Consider the following 15,628-nt stretch of genomic DNA (forward strand, 5'->3'; position numbering starts at 1 on the left):
TGCAACAGTCTTGATCCCTCAGAATGAGATAACTACCATTGGAAAGTACTGTTATGAAAGGGAGAATTGTGGAAACTGGGATACCTTTTAAATAACAAGCTAAATTAGGTGCTGAAGTATTACCAGCGCCATGGATTTTAACTTATTTACAAGCAAATGAATGTCTTCTCCAGTTATAAAAAGTTCCTTATTAGAACGTTCACAATGATATCTAAAGGGAAGTGACCATAAATCATGTATGAAGCTGATTCCAAGGGGTTCGTATCTACTGATAGGGAAATGTTTCATGCAAGCTGTAAATTGAAATCTCGAGGTGGGCAGTGAAATAACACCAGGTATTAACCACATCGCCGAAGGCATCTCAGCTATAGTGAATGGGAATTGATCTAATTTTTCTAAATGCAGCATTGTGTGTGTCATGTTTTTCATGGCCATCAGTTTTTGTTTGAGTGTCAAATTAAAAGGTGAAAACAAATCGGTACAATTCAAGTAATGCCATGGAACTCGACCATTTTTAAGTGTTTGAAGCATCCAGCTAAACTACATAATAGATCTAACCTGACTTTGCCCATGATAAAAGGTTGACATGTCACTCTGCACAATATTTTTTTTTTTTTTTTTTTTTTTTTTTTGAAACCGTTTATTGCAGTTTGTAAAAGTTACAGGTATGGGCCTACAACCACCAGGCCGGCCGCTAGAGTGACAAAAGCATATTGCATATATACAGTAGTAAGTCTCTCGGCAGTGCAGAGTAGTGAAACAGGAGTAATCAATGGTGCAGGCCACACAGCTCCATGCCCACAGTACGGTTCCCTTTTCTTAAAACAAAACAACACTAAAAAACCACACCCGCAAGGCAACCCGCGATCAAAAGTGACAGCACGTGCTCCATAAGTGGGGGATCCAAACCAGCAGCAGAACTCTGAAGAGGGGAATGGGAGTAGATCAGGGACTAGGGGACCGCGCGCCCGCAGCTGAGGGAGGGGGGCCGTCTAGGGAGACGGAGCAGGCGAGGCAGCCGGTAGTAGTGGCGGCTCACAAATACCCCCGCGGTAGGCGTTCCAGGGGCCCCAGAGTTTCACCCACGCCCCAGGCTTACCCCTCGCCACATACACCACCTTTTCACGAAACATACACCAATCCATATGCTCTTTCCAGGCCGACACCGCAGGGGGCCTCTGGGATCCCCACAATTGAGCAATATCACGCTTAGCTATCATATATCCCAGAGTCACCCACCGCGTCTGCGGGACCGAATAGTCATTTGGTTCCCATACATTCAGCAAGCATCTCCTCGCTTCAGGCAGCAGCGCGACACGCGTAACCACACGCAGGACCTCATGCACACCACGCCAGAATCGCTCCACCTTCGGGCACTCCCACAGTATATGCATGAAAGTCGCCAACGCACCACAGCCACGCTTACACATTCCGTCACCAGCAAAACCCATACGTAGAAGCCTTGGCCCCGTCACGTAAACCCGGTGAAGGATCTTGAGCTGGACGAAACGAAGGCGAGCCGGGATGGCCACCTCTTTCGGAGAGGCCACCGCGGAAATCCAATCCTCGTCGTCCAGCTCCAGCCCATCGGCAACCCAAGCCTCGCGGATACTAGTCAGCAGGCACGATCTATCGTTGATCAGTTTTTTGTATATGAGGGAGATCGTACTGTCCGGGACATGGCCATCTAGCACTCTGTCCTCTAGGGGGGAAGACTCCGGAATGGATGCGACATCCGGGAAGACGGAGCCCAGCGCATGGCGGACTTGTAGGTACCGAAAGTACTCCTTGCCCTGCAGCTGAAACTCCGCCTGCAGCGTCTCAAAAGTTTTGAATCCCCCCCTCGTCCAGAGATCTCCCACCGTGCTGATGCCGATCGTGTCCCACTTCTCGAAGCCCTTCGACGTCCACAGAGAGCCCAACCTCTCAGACGCATACAGCGGTGACGCCCGGGTCAAACGGTCCTTCCACCCCATAGCTGCATTGGCCGCGTGCCAGACACGCACCATGACACGCGTCGGTCCCGTCAAACGGGAGTCGGGCGCGCCAGAGTAGAGCGCTCGATTGTAATCGCCTTCGGGCAGGAGCATCTTGTCCATCTCAAACGCCGGGTTCAGGGCGGGCCCGTAGAGGCCATGATTAATTGCAGCTAGTTGGGAGGCCCAGTAATACCGTTTAATGTCCGGGAGGGCGACCCCTCCATCGTACCACGGGAGCGTCAATTTAGCCAGAGCAATGCGCGGCCTCCCGTCCCAGAACAGGCGCCGCTGGAGGCCCTCCACCTCACGGAAGTAGCGTGCCGGGACCAAGTCCATAGTGTTCTGGAGGGCGTACAGGAAGCGCGGCAGGGACATCATTTTAAACAAGGCCGCTCGGCCGAGCGGCGAAAGCGGCAGACGCCGCCAGCGCACCACGTCCTCCTTCAAGCGCTGGAGGGGGGGTAGCAAATTCCGCTCATAGCGGGCCTCCGGGTCGAGAGTGATATATATACCCAGGTACCGAAAACCCTGGGAGGCAATCTGGATCGGACAGTCCCGTGGTAGGACCGGAGCCTCCCCGGAAAGCACATAGACACAGGATTTCGCCCAGTTGATGACCAGGCCTGAGTTGCGACCGAATGAGCGCAAAACATCAACCAGGACGATCAGTGATTTACGCGGGGAGGCGAGATACAGAAGGATATCGTCCGCATAGAGGGACACGCGGTCCTCATGCTCGGGGGTCCAGCGGAGACCACGGATAGAAGGGTGCCACCGCAGCCACTCCGCCAGGGGCTCCAGGGCCAGGGCAAACAGGAGAGGCGACAGGGGGCAACCTTGCCGCGTGCCCCGCCCCAGCGCGAATGGGGCCGAGACTCGCCCATTCACCACCACCTGCGCCAACGGGCCCGAATATAGCAATTTGACCCAGCTAATGAAACCCGGGCCAAACCCAAATTTCGCCAGCATCGCCCAGATGTATGGCCATTCAAGCGTATCGAACGCCATGGTGGCGTCCAAGGACGCCAAGATGGCCGGCTCCCGCACAAATGGGACACGTGCGAGCACCCCGTGTAAGCGCCGCAAATTGAGCGCCGTGTTGCGGTGTGGTATAAAGCCAGATTGGTCCTGGTGGACCAAATCGCCCACCACGCCAACCAACCGGTTGGCCAACACCTTGGCGAGGATTTTGGGCTCCGCGTTCAAGAGCGAAATCGGTCTATAGGATGTGACCCGTTCACGGGGCTTCCCCTCCTTGTGGATCACCACAATTGTGGCCAGACGCTGGTCCGGCGGGAGGGAACCCTGCGAGTGGGCCGCCAGGAACATCGCGCGCAGGTGGGGCGCCAACACATCCGGGCGTAGCTTGTATAGCTCGATGGGAATACCGTTAGGGCCCATGGCCTTGCCGGATGCGACCGAGCGAATAGCCAAGGCAATTTCGTCCGAGGTGGGAGGGGCGTCCAGCGAATCCCTGTCCTCCACCGTAAGGGAGGGCAGTGCGATGTCCCGAAGCAGGGCATGGGAATCTTCCTCCGAGCAGGGGGAAACCGGGGAGTAGACGTCGCGGAAGTAATCCGCGAAGCAGGAGACAATGGCTTCCGGCTCGGTGACACACGCACCATCCACACTCTCAATCAAAGGCACCACGCGGCTCGCTCTCTCCCTCTTATCCAACCACGCTATCAATTTGCCAGCCTTATCCCCCACATCATACAATCGCCCCTGCTGCTCTCTACTGAGGCCCCTGGCCGCCTCCGTAACGAGGGCCCGATAGGCCGCCTGCTTTAGGTGTAGAACATGCAACTTGGCGTCTGTTACCCCGCTCCCCAGGTCACCCTCCAGTTCTGCAATCTCGGCCTCTACCCGGGTCACCTCCTCCCGCTCGCGCCGCCGGGCATGGGAGATAAAGGAAAGGGCCTCCCCTCTAAGAACTACCTTAAAAGCCTCCCATAGGGAGATGGCCGAAGGAACCGACCCCACATTCTCGTCGAAATATCGCTGTAAGGATTTGATCAAATCGGCACGAATGGTGGGGTCGCGCAAATACCATGCATTGATTGGGGCCACCCTGCCATCCCCCCTCGGGAAGACATCGAAATGCAACAACAATGGGGAGTGGTCTGAGATACCCCGCGCCAGGTGGCGCACCTCCCCCACCCTCCCTGCCTGGGCCGCCGGGACAAGGATGTAATCAAGCCGCGAGAGGCTACCATGGGCACCCGAGTGGAAGGTGTACTGTCGCAATGCGGGATGCTTTAATCGCCAGCAATCCACCAGGCCCAGCGTGTCCAAAAGGCCGGGCAGCCACGCCTGTGCCCGGGGGAGGTCCCTAGGGGGATGGCGATCCATAGACCCAGAGGCTACCGCATTAAAGTCCCCTCCAACCACCAGCAGGCCACTCGGAAGGTCCAGAAGGAGGCGCCCCAGGTCCGCAAATGTGGTGGCTTGTAACCCAGGCGGGACGTACACTGATATAAAGATAAACACTCTACCCTCCATTCTTCCCACCAGAACAGTGTGGCGTCCCCTCTCATCATGGCGCACCTCGTCAATCTCCAACGGGAGCGAGTTCTTGACCATAATACCCACCCCCCGCGAGCCCGAAGTGAAGCCGGAATGGGCCGCCAAACGATACCCCCGCCGATTCATTGCATGAAAGGAGTTACCTATAAGGTGCGTCTCCTGCAGGAAGACAACATCTGGAGAAATACGTTTTAAGTACTGCAGGACCACACCACGCTTAATCCTATCCCCCAGGCCGTTAACATTCCATGACAACACAGTCAAATCCCTACCCCCCATCATACGTCAAAACAATCGGTCGTCCCCCACCGAGCATCTTAAAAACAACAACACAGTAGCGGGTTTGCCTTGCGGTACGAACAAACAACACACCCCCCCCACCCCCCGGTCCCAACAGAACTCCCCCCTCCCTGCACCCCTGCATGAGCCCAGACAGCCCCCCCAAAGTGCAGTGTGCCTGTCGCCCCATAGCTAAATACTAACTAGTCCCCCAGAGGAGGAGGGACGCCCCCAACAGACCCCGCACGACCTCCATAGGAGGGGAACATACGCAATCAATAAATGGTGAAGGAACAACGTCCAGAGCAAGGCCTATTCAGTCACCCCTCAATTCTGATCCGGCGGGCCCTCCTCGCCAGCCGCGCCCCCCCCACCCCCCCGGCCCCGATCTCCAGGCAGAGTGTCCAACCAGTCCCCAGCCGCCTCGGGTCGGTCGAAGAAGTGCGTGCGACCATCCACCTCTACCCTCAGCTTAGCTGGAAAGAGCATTGAGTACTTGAGGTTCAGGTCCCTTAGGCGACGTTTAACACCAAGAAAGCTCTGTCTCTGCTTCTGGACCGCCGGAGTAAAGTCTGGGTAGAAATGTACCTCCATGTTGTCAATCTTGACCGGACCCTGTTGCCTGGAGGTCTGGAGGATAGCATCTCTGTCCCGAAAATTAAAAATCCGGGCAATGAGAGGCCGCGGCGGGGCACCGGTCTTAGGTCTGCCCCCGGGGACCCGGTGAGCACGCTCCACCGCAAAAAGCTTACTTAGCCCCCGGGGCTGGAGATGGGTCAGGATCAAGTCTTCCACGAAAAGATCCGCCGCCTCCGCCTCTCGTCCCTCCGGCACCCCCACAATACGGACATTATTCCTCCGGGCCCGACCCTCGGAATCCTCCAGTCGCCGGTCCATCAGGGCGCTCACCTGGCCAAGCCGGCGCACCTCCTTCTGGAGGGCCACCACGTCTGTCGTGAGGCTCGTTGTGGTGTGGGCCAGGGAGTCGACTCGGTCGTTCGTTTTGGACAAGTCTGCCCTCACAAGGCTCACATCCACCAGGACCGAGTCTATTTTTTGCGCTAAGGTGTCGAAACGCTGGTCCACCGAGGCCTTCATCTCCGCGATGGCGCCCATGACGTCCCGGAGGGTCAGATCCACCGGATGAGCAGATGCCTCCGTCGGGCCCACCGGGGATGCACGCGACGTCTCCGGAGAACCCTTCTGGAGCGTGTAGCGGTCCATACTGTTAGCCTGGTGCGCCGTGCCACGGCGGGTTGTCTTCACCTTCGCCCGGTCGCCATCTTGTTTGGTGGACATGCTGGCTCTTCCACCGTCGTGCCAAGCTCCCCGAACGGGCCGCTATACCAAGTCGCTGGTGAGAGGGGGGGGGCGGGGGCGACCACCGAACCGCAGGTCAACCCACCGCCGGCAGGTCAGTCGGGCTCCTGGACAAGACCACACCGCCGCACCCCGCTCCACAACCCGACCCCGCTTGAGAGCAAGGAGGGCGCAAAAGCGAAAGTGAAAGTGCGGGGTACGCGAGTCGCCCAGCCCTGCCCGCCGCTGTTATTCACTTCGTCCCCGGATCGCCCCACTACTCCAATCCGGGGGGCCGGCGAGGAGAAGGCCGCAACCCTCGATCGATGCTCCCACCGGTGTTCGGGGTCCGATTCGAGCCCAAAAAACGGGTGGCGCCTCAGCTCGGGTTCCCCGACACAGTCCCCTCAACAAGGACAGGATGTCGCCAGGATTAATTCAGGAGGTCGCGGAGGTCCTCGGGAGCCTCGCACCTACGCGGCCATCTTGGTTGCGCGCTAGGCTCCTTCTCCACTCTGCACAATATTAATAACAGAAGACACAATGTTGTTCAAAGTGTAAATATTAGATGACAACGAACTAATACTATTATCGACAGCAGTTAGCAAATTATGCTGACCAATTTGTCTTAAATGTGCTGCAGCTTCATTTTGTGATAGTTTCCAAATTTCATTGTAAGTAGCATAAATAAATCTTTTAGTATGTGGGGATTTTGTACCTGAAAGAAAGTCTGATGAATTCATGTCCTTGGAAAGGAGAAAAAGATTTGTTTTCACTGCAGACAGTGTGGAATGTTCCAACCATTCTTGACATAACTTTCCCATCGGAGAGCTGGTAATAATACCAGAATGTGTTGACTGTGGATATTGGGGATCAGGTTTTGTCAGAGACCTCACCTGATCAGCACAGGAACAGAACGTTGAATTTTCCCAATGTCCCTCTTCAGAACGCACTCTCCTCCATAATCCTTCAGATAAACAGTTTTGTCCTGAGGACGGAAAAGGGATGGGGATTGAACAAAGAGACAGTAGTAATTTCTTCCTGCTAGCTTCTGTGTTCTCCTCACCTCCACTATGATGTTATAATTTGGCTCAGGAACCTCACAGGCTTTTTTCCATACCTGTAAAACAACATTAGACATTAATCCACCCTTCTATCATTCAATAGTATGACAACCAACTATATTCTACACCTTTCTAAGTCTTACCAAATGTTAATCGACTGTAAGCGTCTCCTCTTTCTAGATGACTATTATTGAATAGCTTATGTCACAGTATTATGTTGATTTTCTTCATATGTACATTTTAACTCACAAAAATTTATAACCCATTTAATTACGATTTCTCTTTTCACTTTTAGGGTACTTTCGTGTTTCCTTATCTTCAACTTGGAAGAACGTAGCATTCCAATTTAGGTAAGTTCGAAATTTTCTCTCTTCCACTTGTTCGTGTCTTCCTGTTAATTCCTATTGCATTGTTGTCTGATTTTTAGATTTGCTTTTCTCCTTGCAGAACATTTCCTGCTTGTGCTGGCACTTCAAGAGGGCCAGAGTAACGGCATAAGAAAACTCAGAAGCTTCATATTTCACCCCTATGAATTCTGAGGGAAACCGCAAACTCAGACACTATCTTGACAGACTCACGTTCCGCCTCCCCTTCTCTTTTTAGACTCTGTGGGAAGCGGCAACTCCAAGGTAAGACACTACATGAACAGGCACTTCTTCCTAATACTTAAAAATGGCGGAACTAAATGATAGCCTAAAACGTCGACTCTACCCTAACTAAGCTTTCGTTCTGAAAACTTGGTATGCTGTTGCACACTGGAATTCCTCAGGTAAAGTGTGCCAAACTGAGTGCAAGCACGCTGAACATTCCTTGGCTGTCTCTTGGTTTGCAACACTAGAGTGCAGACCGGGGAGCAGAATCTTGTCGGCCATCTTGGAATTTGGGGAATTCCATCCTTGTTCCCAACTAATACAATCTTTCTTCATCTTAGGTTGTCACCCCACCCTGTGAGCTACTACATTCACTGAGTGGCATCCTGAGAGATTAGCTATCTGTTGAGTTCTGACAGTCCTGCTTGATTTAAACCTGGGTGTGGAATTAAGAAAACGAGCATGACAACCATTTGTATCCAATGGCCACAACAACCACCCACAAGGCTTCGAAAAGGAGAAATTAAATGTACCATTCTGCACTATCCTATTTAATTGTTCTTCAGTATAATGTGTTAATTTCTGCTTATTATCAAAACGGTACAAAAGGGGGTGGTGATGGACGGAGCATCAGAACCAATCAAACACTCACACCCAGTCAACAGATCTGGGTTTGATCCATCACCGTTCTTTAGCCCACTCTGCCACCCCAGTTCAGACATGGCCATATGCAAATCAGTCTGACCCTGTGCCTCATGGGAACAGTCCAGCCCGAACTGCCAAGCCATGCCTTCCCTGGACCGGAAACAAGCTTCCTAGGACCGGTTTCTGGCATTTCAGCCGTCTTCAGCCAGGCTTGCTTGAATCCAGTGGCAAAGTGAGCAAGGGACTCACGTCTGAGCATACCCTGCCAACTTATGGCGAACAAAGCGGTACAAAAGGGGGTGGTGATGGACGGAGCATCAGAACCAATCAAACACTCACACCCAGTCAACAGATCTGGGTTTGATCCATCACCGTTCTTTAGCCCACTCTGCCACCCCAGTTCAGACATGGCCATATGCAAATCAGTCTGACCCTGTGCCTCATGGGAACAGTCCAGCCCGAACTGCCAAGCCATGCCTTCCCTGGACCGGAAACAAGCTTCCTAGGACCGGTTTCTGGCATTTTAGCCGTCTTCAGCCAGGCTTGCTTGAATCCAGTGGCAAAGTGAGCAAGGGACTCACGTCTGAGCATACCCTGCCAACTTATGGCGAACAAAGCGGTACAAAAGGGGGTGGTGATGGACGGAGCATCAGAACCAATCAAACACTCACACCCAGTCAACAGATCTGGGTTTGATCCCTCACCGTTCTTTAGCCCACTCTGCCACCCCAGTTTGTTCGCCATAAGTTGGCAGGGTATGCTCAGACGTGAGTCCCTTGCTCACTTTGCCACTGGATTCAAGCAAGCCTGGCTGAAGACGGCTGAAATGCCAGAAACCGGTCCTAGGAAGCTTGTTTCCGGTCCAGGGAAGGCATGGCTTGGCAGTTCGGGCTGGACTGTTCCCATGAGGAACAGGGTCAGACTGATTTGCATATGGCCATGTCTGAACTGGGGTGGCAGAGTGGGCTAAAGAACGGTGATGGATCAAACCCAGATCTGTTGACTGGGTGTGAGTGTTTGATTGGTTCTGATGCTCCGTCCATCACCACCCCTTTTTGTACCGCTTTGTTCGCCATAAGTTGGCAGGGTATGCTCAGACGTGAGTCCCTTGCTCACTTTGCCACTGGATTCAAGCAAGCCTGGCTGAAGACGGCTGAAATGCCAGAAACCGGTCCTAGGAAGCTTGTTTCCGGTCCAGGGAAGGCATGGCTTGGCAGTTCGGGCTGGACTGTTCCCATGAGGCACAGGGTCAGACTGATTTGCATATGGCCATGTCTGAACTGGGGTGGCAGAGTGGGCTAAAGAACGGTGATGGATCAAACCCAGATCTGTTGATTGGGTGTGAGTTTTTGATTGGTTCTGATGCTCCGTCCATCACCACCCCCTTTTGTACCGCTTTGTTCGCCATAAGTTGGCAGGGTATGCTCAGACGTGAGTCCCTTGCTCACTTTTCCACTGGATTCAAGCAAGCCTGGCTGAAGACGGCTGAAATGCCAGAAACTGGTCCTAGGAAGCTTGTTTCCGGTCCAGGGAAGGCATGGCTTGGCAGTTCGGGCTGGACTGTTCCCATGAGGCACAGGGTCAGACTGATTTGCATATGGCCATGTCTGAACTGGGGTGGCAGAGTGGGCTAAAGAACGGTGATGGATCAAACCCAGATCTGTTGATTGGGTGTGTGTTTTTGATTGGTTCTGATGCTCCGTCCATCACCACCCCCTTTTGTACCGCTTTGTTCGCCATAATTTGGCAGGGTATGCTCAGACGTGAGTCCCTTGCTCACTTTGCCACTGGATTCAAGCAAGCCTGGCTGAAGACGGCTGAAATGCCAGAAACCGGTACTAGGAAGCTTGTTTCCGGTCCAGGGAAGGCATGGCTTGGCAGGTCGGGCTGGACTGTTCCCATGAGGCACAGGGTCAGACTGATTTGCATATGGCCATGTCTGAACTGGGGTGGCAGAGTGGGCTAAAGAACGGTGATGGATCAAACCCAGATCTGTTGATTGGGTGTGAGTTTTTGATTGGTTCTGATGCTCCGTCCATCACCACCCCCTTTTGTACCGCTATTATCAAAACGGGCCATTGAAGGAATAGTCGAGGCATTAATTTCCTACATTTTTGCTAATCCTAGACGGGTAGTCTATTGGATGGTCTGATTCAAAAAGACCATGAGTGGAATAAACATGCTCGGAATAAGGTTTCTGTTCCCTGAACCTGCCAGGATTTATTTCCCCATATGGATTTAAAATAGATTCTGGTCCAGGGAAGATCTGGCTTGGCAGTTCGGGCTGGACTGATCCCATGAGGCACAGGGTCAAGACTGATTTGCATATAGCTGAGTCTGAACTTGGGTGGCGAAGTGAGCTAAAGAATGATGATGGATTCAACCCAGATCTGTGACTGGGGGTGAGTGTCTGAAAAGTTTCAGCGCTCTGTCCATCATCTCCTTGTGGTTGCATGAAACTTCTGTAAGTCATGTAAGACTGCACAATGGTTATCTACGTCAAAGGTTGCAGCAGCTGCCACAAGGTCTGTACAACAAGGTCTGGAACATATAAACTGATGCCAAAAAGCACTTCGTATGTGGTCTGCCCACCCAGAGATCTTTTTGGGAGGTTATTTAATGCTTGTGGAATCCCATAAAGATGGTTCAACCAGTCACACCCTGTACCTAATACTCTAGCTGTTAAGTCACAGTTCATTCTCTCCACCACAGAATTACCCTTGAGTGTATACGGAAAAGAAAAATGCACTTGCACATCCATTGACTGCATACTGTATGTTTTAGAAGAGAAAGCAGGACCTTGGTCCGAGTGGAATGCGCAACACGCATATGTCCTGATTAAGACTTACAAGTCTTTAACAACAGTTAGAGTGTCAACCGAGTGCTGTGGCTAAACCAAGAGGAACCTAGAGCAAGAATCAAAGGCAACCAAAATATATTTGAAAGCAGTAACTGAAATCAGTGGACCACGATGATCTAGGTAAATTCAGCTAAAAGGCTGGGTGGAAATAAAAAGATGTGTCTGTGGTGAAGGACACATAGTGAAACTTTTGATTTGTTGACAAATGTCACCAGTTGAAACATATTTTCTGGTTTGTTGGCATAAACTTCACCACCAATAGTGTTGCTGTAGGTTCAAAATAGTGGCATTCACTCTGGCATCAGCAGAAGTTACACCTTCATGTTCGGCCACAATTAGATCATGTCTGCAGTCTGCATTGGGAATTACACGATTACCAACACCAGGAATTGTTAAAAAAGGGTCATTTTGATCATCAAAATGATAAGAATATTTTGAAGGAAAGCCCTTCAGTAACTGGGTGCTGCTTTTGAAACACATTTACGACAGCCGTTATATTATTATAGATATGAGTTTTAGAGTGTGTTACTGCTGCTATTTTAGCTGGGACTACTGCAGATTTAGCTGCTTCATCAGCCAGAAACTTTCCCTACAACGTGTGCTCCCACAAGCTGATGACTCAATGTATGCATAACATGAGTTTGTAGCAGCCTATCTTTAAGATCTACCTCTTTAACCCAAAACAGTTTGTGCTTTATTGTGCTTCCCTTGGAATCCTTAAAGTAATTATCTCACCAAAAATGTAAGTTATCATTAAAGGGCTGTACACAGTAATATGAATCACACGCCATAGGGGTGGAGAAATCAGGATCCGTATTTTCAAGTGCAAGAAGTAAAGCCTTGAATTCAGCCAACTGAACTGTACAGTCTCTTAGAGACTGTGTATGAGTTGTTTGGGGGTGAAAAATGCCATTGGACATAGTGCTAATAACGATTAAGGGGCTTAGTACGTTGTGCATAATCAGGTATGTATGTTCTGCCAAAATTAAAAAATAAAAGCAAAGACTACCATTTTTTAAGTGTGCTTGGAAAGCAACAATTGGGCACATTTTTAAAAAAAATGAGGGGCAAGACTTTTTCCCTCATTCGTAAGTGCATATCCTAAGTAAATGACACTGAGAAAAGCTATGTAAGATTTGTTTTCATTAAGTTGGTAACCAAGTTCAGCAGATCGTGAAATTATGCAATCCACTCTTGCCAAGTGGGTGTTCAATTCATCGTCTGTGAGATAGATATCATCAACGTAGGAAAGCGTAGTCATGAACAGATTCATTTGTGTCATTTTTTATTCATATTTATTCTTTTTTGTTGAATACAATTCATGGAATTATTGTTTTTAGAGATTTATGACACACTCCATGGACGTTCCTTACACATTTAAAGGTCTCTATTGTCTTGCATACTTATACATATATTTTCTAGCATTAGAAGAGGTTTTCCCCATACTATTCATGGAGCAAAAGGAATGTGTGAACCAGTTGATAAATAAACGCATATTTGGCTAAGTTTTCTTGGAGGAAAATGATTTTCTAACCCTATGCAGAAGGTCACTGGAACCAGGCAGCAGGTCATGATAAATATGGAAGGTAAGGGTCAATATGTAGTGTTATTGGCAAGCCTCAATGTAAGCTATGCAATATGTAGATTAAGCATTCGTGCCTCTAATGAGGGTGCTCCTGCTGCTAATTTCCTGCCCAGCAATCATGGCTGCAAACTGAAAGTGAAGGACCATAATGAGTGGAAAGAGCAAGTATTGCCCACAAATATCTGGAAACATGAAGACATTAAGGGCCCGATTCACAGAACAAACTTAAGACTAAATCCTAAACTTAGTACCATTCTGGTATTCACAGAATGCACTTAGTACTTCTGGTATTCACAGAATGAACTTACTACTTTTGCTATTCACAGAATGAACTTAGTACTTTTGCTATTCACAGAATGGATTTACGACTCCTAAACTTACGTCCGCACTCGGGCCGGAAATTCCGGCCCGGAGGCGGAGCTTCCGGGCCGGAGGCGGAGCTTCCGGGCCGGAGGCGGGGCTTCCGGGCCGGAGGCGGAGCTTCCGGCCCGGAGGTGGGGATTCCGGGCGATTTAGCTATGGCTGAAATCTCCACCTCCGGGCCGGAAGCTCCGCCTCCGGCCCGGAAGCTCCGCCTCCGGCCCGGAAGCCCCGCCTCTGGGCCGGAAGCTCCGCCTCCGGGCCGGAAGCTCCGCCTCCGGGCCGGAATTTCCGGCCCGAGTGCGGACGTAAGTTTAGGAGTCGTAAATCCATTCTGTGAATAGCAAAAGTACTAAGTTCATTCTGTGAATAGCAAAAGTAGTAAGTTCATTCTGTGAATATCAGAAGTACTAGGTGCATTCTGTGAATACCAGAATGGTACTAAGTTTAGGATTTAGTCTTAAGTTTGTTCTGTGAATCGGGCCCTAAGACTATTCCTATTCTTATCTCCTACAGACAAAAACAAGTACACTGACTGCCTATGTGTGTTTTGCGGCTCTACTTCAGACTTTCACTGAATTTAAAATGTCGATGACCTTTGTACAGGATTCTGAATGAAGGTGTGAGGTGCTGGCTGAGCAAATAAGTTAACATTTCAGTTGATAAAAGAAAAATTGGGAAACACAGTGGTTATCCAGTTTATGTTACATTGTCATACAGGCAAAGTAAAGTAATCAAATACTTGAAAGCATAAATTCACAAAGAGATTCCTGGCAGGCATAAGCCAAATCACGCATGGTGCAACTCTGACAAGAGTGCGAAGTTCTCTCCATCCATAAATCTCACTGTAAGGGTGAGAATTGGGAATTCCAAGTTGTGGTCAGCCTTTGAAGACTTAGAATGGCCCCAAAAATAACTTTGTCAGTAATCACAAACTCCTCTCCTTCCCCTTGCCACCATGGAAAGGATGGTAGATTTACCCCAAGCAGGGGCTGATATAACATCTCTTCCAGAGTGGAAAGTTGGAACGGATCACACTGAATTTTGCTGGGGGTGTAGGGTAGAGGTTTCTCCATATTTTCCTTGAAGAAAAAAACACAATTGAAAAATATGTGCATATTTGCCTAGGGGATCTGATTCCACCTGTGCAGAGTTCTCTACTAAGAAGCACTCTACAAAGCATGAATAGGATCCTGCTTGATAAAGTCATATGATCTGTTATGATGTGATATGATGAAACCTGCAATCTTTGTGAATTCCAGAAAGTCCTGATTCTACACCCGCACAGGGGTGTAATTCTGCAAGTGCTGATCTACGTTTTTCAATGTAACGCAGAGTCTAAAGCTACAATCAAAGTTGGCGCTCCCTGAGAAATGTGAGGGTGAATGATCATCATTCAGTGAATTGTATGCAGGAGATGTGAGTTCTTCATGTAGTGTGTGTATTTTTGTTACTCTTTTGCCTATCCTTCCCTTTTGTGTCATTGAAAACAGTCCTGATATACGCAGGAAACAATGTATTTAATTATATCATCTACATTAAAGGAGTGATAATTTGCCTGCTTATTTAGTGTAGTGTTTGCTGGGATTAGATATGTTTATGGATTTTTGTAGGGGTTTTATTGTATTACAAAATAAAACTGTTACGGAACAAAACAAGAATGCAGTCAAACAACAAAAGTTAATGTCAGCACTTTAAACACTTTGATTGGCTCATTCAGTATCAATATTGCATCGAGGGTGGTAAATAATCAAGACTACCATCGCTGAGGGGTTTAACAGCTGTTAATTGCCGGCTTTGCAAGTAATATTCTCAGTCAATGGTGAGTGTTTCCCATCAGGGCAACAGATAACTAATTGGTGTTAATGCCCCTGCTGGGGATATTAGATGTTGCAACAAATGCTAAAGATGTATGTCCACATTTTAAGTCTAATTTGACCACAAACATCCAGACAGATTAAAATGACCACTGTCACTTTTTTCTTTTGGCCAAACAAATATGCCAACAGATCAAACTTGCTAAAACATTCAGAGTTTTTAAGAGATTAGGGACACAGTCTGTCATAACACATAGGGCCTGTTTAGAGCTTGGTGGATAGAGGGCACTTCGAAGGGATGGCGGAGGACATTGCTGAGGGACCTCGGCCACCACATTTAGAGTTTTTTATCAGCCTTGTGGACAACTCTGTAAATTAACAGGGACTGCTGTTGCAGCAGTTCTTGTCAATGTATTAAACGTTTGACTGATGGTACCATCAGACATGATGGCTGGCCGTCAAACTCTTCAAAAGCTTTCTCCCTTGGTGTGGGGGTAATTATTGTATTTGTTTTTTTCATGTCCCCGATGCCAGGTTTATCTTGATGGCAACCGACAAGGAAAACACCCTCTCCACTGTCCACCCTAAATAGGGCAGACAGTGTAAGGGCCTTCCTAATAAGGG

The 15,628-nt window shown here is 49.5% G+C and overlaps 1 long non-coding RNA gene across 1 annotated transcript in view; it reads left to right on the forward strand.

Moving 5' to 3' along the window:
• Nucleotides 1–15,628, forward strand: part of LOC146867602 (uncharacterized) — a 356,358-nt gene that overhangs the window by 105,132 nt on the left and 235,598 nt on the right. The window contains exons 2-3 of the long non-coding RNA XR_014966110.1: nucleotides 7,443–7,497; nucleotides 7,595–7,776. This is a non-coding gene — a long non-coding RNA (uncharacterized LOC146867602). The remainder of the gene's footprint in view (nucleotides 1–7,442; nucleotides 7,498–7,594; nucleotides 7,777–15,628) is intronic.

This window comes from Triturus cristatus, chromosome 1_2 (genome assembly GCF_964204655.1).
Source record: "Triturus cristatus chromosome 1_2, aTriCri1.1, whole genome shotgun sequence".
Lineage (NCBI taxonomy): Eukaryota > Metazoa > Chordata > Amphibia > Caudata > Salamandridae > Triturus > Triturus cristatus.